The sequence below is a fragment of the Tupaia chinensis genome, unplaced genomic scaffold (genome assembly GCF_000334495.1).
Source record: "Tupaia chinensis unplaced genomic scaffold, TupChi_1.0 Scaffold000182_1, whole genome shotgun sequence".
Lineage (NCBI taxonomy): Eukaryota > Metazoa > Chordata > Mammalia > Scandentia > Tupaiidae > Tupaia > Tupaia belangeri.
Window position 1 is genome coordinate 2643191 of NW_006159657.1, and position 5246 is coordinate 2648436.

Sequence of the window (5246 nt, forward strand, 5' to 3'; positions counted from 1 at the left end):
GGGGAGGAAGGTGTGGAGGGCAACCATGGATGCCAGGGACAATGGGGGAGGAAGATGGGACATAGCAGAGGGTGGGGGATGGGGAATCAGGGATGGCAAGACAAAGGGCAAGGTATGCAGTACGTAAGAATTGGAAAATTATTTGCTGAGAACATGTATGTGGATGTGCTTGATTGAGCCAATGCACAGTGTATTTTGGATGGAAAATTCATTTGTGTGTTGTGATGGTGTAAAGTGAATTAATAAAAAAAACATGGGCATCGGCAAGATGGACAGCTTCTGGAGATGGGGCGGTGACGGCTGTACAATGTCGTGACTTACTCAGCACCACTGAGTTGTATGCTTTAAAATGGTTAAAATGGTACATTTTTTAAAGATTTATTTTTTATTGTTTTTCATTTGACCGTAGAGAGATTGAGAGAGAGAAAGGGCAAGTGAGAAAGCAAGTCTCCAGGTCTTGGACTCAAACCGTGGTTGGCCATATGGGAGTCCAGCAGCCCAACCACTGTGCCACCTGCCAGCCCCACAATGGTACATTTTATGTATGTAGATTTTCCCACAATAAAAATGATATTAAATTAAATTAAATATGGGCAAAAAAAAAAAAAAAAAGCCTTGAGTAGCTATTTCCCCAAAGATGTACAAGGGGTCGATAAGCACATGGAAGGAGGTTCAACAATGTCAGTGATCAGGGAAAAGCAAATCAAAACCTTAGTGAGCTACTACTTTATACCACTCTGATGGCTACATTTTTTTTCTGTTTTGGTTTGTTGAAGGACATGTGCACTTGCTGGAGAGAGACAGAAAGAGTGAGAGAGAGAGAGAGACAGAGAAAGTGAGAAATCCCTCTCTCCCCCACACCCATTGTGTGTGTGTGTGGGGGGGTGTGTGTGACCATGCTGCAATTTCCTCTCCTCTGTTCCCTTCTTGGGATTCTGGGCATGCACACACGCATGCCCAACCACCTGGCTTGTTTTTATTTATTTATTTATGAATGTATTTTATTTTATTTATTAGTATTATTTCTTTTAATTTGCTAACAGGGCTCGACACAGAGATAAACACCGAAAGAGGGGAAAGTGAGAAAGCAAGCCACCAGGTCTGGGATTCGAACCATGATTGACCATAAGGAAGTCCAGCCACCTGCTGGTTCCACCCAGTTTGTTTTTAAGCCGCTGGTTCTGGGATTCAAAGCACCAAGTTGGCCATTTGGATCCAACTGCCTTAACCTCCATGCCACTTGCTGGTCCCCAATTTTTTTTTTCTTAATGAGCAATAAGTGTTGGGACAGATGCGCGGAAACTGAACCCACATACATCGCTGGTGGGGTGTAAAATGGTGCAGCTGCGGTCCCACTCCTGGGTGTAAACACAGAAGCACTGAGAGCAAGCATTCAAACAATACCTTGTTCATGAATGTACATGAATGTTCACGGCAGCATTCGAGCAACAGCCAAACCCTGGACACAGCCCCAATGTCCGACAGCAGATGAACCAGTCAGCAAAACCTGTTCCTTCCATATCGTGAGGTGTTACTCAACCATAAAAGGGGAAGAAGTACAGACAAATGCTCCCACACAGAGCACCCACAAAACTAACCTCAAAAACAGTATGCAAAGAGAAAGAAGTCAGGCCCAAAGGTCGCATGTTACATGATCCCATTTACATGGACTGTCCAGAGCAGGCAAGTCCCCAGAGTCAGGAGTGGATTCACCGGTGCCCGGCGAGGGGAGGCAGCTGCCAAAGGTATGAGCTTTCTTTTCAGGGTAAACACATTCTGGAACTACGTAAAGGGGACGGCTGAGCAATACTGAACTGAACAATTATTATTCTTTTTTAATTTAACTTTATTTATCCATTTATTCACTTATTTTTTAATTTGACCAGAGAGGGACAGAGTGAGAGAGAGAGAAAGTGAGAAAGCAAGCCACCAGGCCTGGAACTCAAACCATGGTCAGCCATGTGGGGTTCCAACGTCCTCAACCACCATGCCACTGCCAGCCCCGAACTGAACAATTTTAAATGGTTAAAACATTCAGTTCTGGGTTGACTCCAGAGCAGCTGGGTCTCACATGGTGACCGGTTCCAATTCCTAGCCTGGTCAGCCTGAAACATGGCGGGCACACACACATGCCCAGGATCCAGAGGACTGGAGGGCTGGATGAGGGGAGCACGGCATGACCAGACGTCGCGTGGGGTGCTCCTCCCTCTCTCTCTCGCTTCTCTCTCTCTCTCTCATGCTCACGTGTGCATGCATGCACTGCACTATGAATAAAACATTTTAAGTTAAATTTTGTCATGAGACTTAAGTCAAAAAGTCTACCAGGTAGTTCACGTGCTCCCTGTCAGGGCACAGCGGGGGGCCAGGCAGGGTGCAGGGTGACACAATCCCCACTGGTCCCCCTGAGAATCACAGGGCTCAGAAAGGGGGATACTTGTCCTGGGTGTATTCTGGAACTTCAGACATGACAGCCATCAGGGAAGAAAAGCAGGTTGCCTAAAGGAATGTGGACTGGGATCCCATTTTTCTGTTGTTAAAAGGACAAAAAAAAAAAAAAAAAAACACACCTGGAAAAAAGTTTTCAAACTTTTTCAAGGATAAAAAGTGCCAGAATACTGTTTCCGAGTGATGGAGCTGGGATCTTTATTTTCTTCTTTGGCTAGTTTCTATTTTCCAATGTTTCCAGAACAAATACAAATTGCTTGTTTAAAAAAAAAAAAATCATTTTCAAAAGAGGAACCCAGTGTCCAGAAGTAGCCTCCCCAGGCTGGTCTGTTACCCATTAACAATGAATTCTGCTAACTAATGTTTCCACAACACCTTTTTGTTTCCAAAACACGGTTCCCACATAAATCATATGATCCATCCTTGAAAAAGCCCCATGCAGTGGTGAGTCTCAGTGCTGAGTTCCACGGGGGGAAACTGAGGCCAGGACGATGCAGCATGCCAGGGGTTGCAGTCCCAGCCCGTGCCCAGATCCCGGCACCCTGGTCCCTGCCCTGGCCCTGGCCAAACCTTAGCTTCTGCTGCTGCCGAGACGAAGCTGAAACCGGGTACCTCAGGGAGGGGCAGAGGGAGCCCTTGGATAGGGCTGTCAGATGCGGCAGATACTGGGTTGTCAGAAAAGCCATGACACATTTTTGCATAGAAAAACACGTCCTGACTTTTCCGATGACCCAATAAACACACAGCTCACCACGTGACATCTGAATTCCAGAAAAACAGCCAACGACTGGCTGAGCCGTGTTGCACATGCTGCCGCTGTGATACGTCCCCACGTGGCATGGTCATATGTGAGCTAAAGCCCGCATACTGTGTATCTAGAGGCCACAGACCTCGGGCATCCTGTTCTCCACCTGGCCGGGCTCCACGAGAGCTGCCTCTGGCCAGCAGGTCACATTAGCAGGCAGTCCCTGGTGATGTCCGTGGGCGATGGCACCTGCCTAGTAGTCCAGGTGGGGCCCAGTGGGGTCCCCAGCCCCTGCCATTCCATGGATCAGCTTCTCCCCCAGAGCTGTGGGAGACCCTGTCTGAACCAGCCAGGCCTCTGTCCTCACCAGGCCCAGCTGGGCAGCAGAGAGGCCTTCCTGGCCTGCCTGAGCGAGGGCCTGCTTACCTGCTCCAGGGCAGGGGCTGCACACTCCACAAGGAGGGGCCTGGGCCTGCCGCCATGATGGCCATGGATCCACTGGAGGATGAGGGTTCGAGTCCTGGTTCACCCAGGAGCACTCCTACGGTCCTGGCTGGCTGGGTGACTGGGAGGAGGGTGAGACTGTCAGGGTGCCTGTCTCGCTCTGTGTCGTGAGTGGATGAGAGGCCTGACTTCTCTTAATGACGACTTGCAGTGTGCTCCTCCAGGCCACAGAGCTCATGCTCTGTTCCCGTGTCCCTATTTCACAGAATGTACCCAGGTCAGAGCAAGCGGCAAAGGATGGAGAATGAGCCCCCAGTGCAGGAAGGGCGTGGGGGAGGAAAACAGGAGGAAGAGGAGGAGGAAGGTTTTGATGGGAAACACAGCTGAGTCCTCACCAGTGCTGGACCCTGGAATATGGAAACACCTTTATGCTCACGATCTCATTTCCTCTTCACAACAATCTGCCTATTTTACCGATGAGGGTACCGAGACCCAGAGAGGCAAAGCAACAGGCCCCAACTCACAGGGCGAGAAGGTGACTCCGAGCTTCGAACTGGCCCCCCTGGTTCCTGGCCACCACGCGACTTTTCCCTCCCTCTGCCGACTGTCCCGGGCACTGGGCACTGTTTCGAGGAGAGGCCTGGGGCCACGTTGTACAGGCCCCGACTGCCCTGGGTCTAGATTCTGGTTGGGAGTGGGAACATAAAGCAGTAATAAGTGACCACCCCGTGACTTGGGAGTCACCCGCCGGCTCTTACCCATCACTGAGACAGGTACTCGGGAAGCACACGTCTTCACGGCCCAGAAGAGCGCACTCTCTGAGAGCCGACCCTTGGCCCAGTCGGGTGAGGGGCAGGGGGGTGAGTCAGTCACATGGACTCCCAGGCACTGCTCTCCTAGCAAACCCCTGGGGAAACAGTATCATCCCACTTTACAGACCTAGCAGCTGGGGCCCAGAGAGGTTGAGCAAACTATCAAAGGTCACACAGCTCATACATGGCCGCAGTGGGATTGAACCCGGCTGTCTGGCTCCGAGACCATGCTTAGCCACCATGCTGGCGAACTCTTGGGGCTCAGAGCTTTGCCCGTCACCCAGAACGGTGGCTTTCAGGCCATGGAACCTCAGAACCTTTTCCTCTAATGCAGTAGCTCAAAGCCCCAAACCATGAAACAGAAAGAAGCCGTCCTGCGGGAGCTGAAGCGAGCCCCTGCCCTCCGTCTGGAGGGGAACAGCCTGCCAGCACCCCCTCCCGGTCCAGTACCAGCATTCTATAGCTGGGGCCCAGAAAAGGGCCTGGGAGCTGCAAGGCCCCACAGCCAGGGCCGGTGTTGGGACAAGCACAGCAGTCCTGAGACTCCACGCAGGCTCCTTTCGTTGCCAGGGCACCTGCTGAGGCCCTGCTGTTCCTTCAGGGGCCGGGTGTCTTCTGTCCTGGACACAGCGAGCCCCAGGGCCACCTCACATTGGGATAGCTCAAGGACTTCCTGGTCCAGGCTCCCCAGTCTGCAGTGGGCCGTCTTCTGCTTCCTGGAATTTGAACCTGAACACCAGTGTTTGTCCATCAGCCCTGGGCACCAGACACCAGCTGGCAAACGGGGTTCAAGGCCAGGG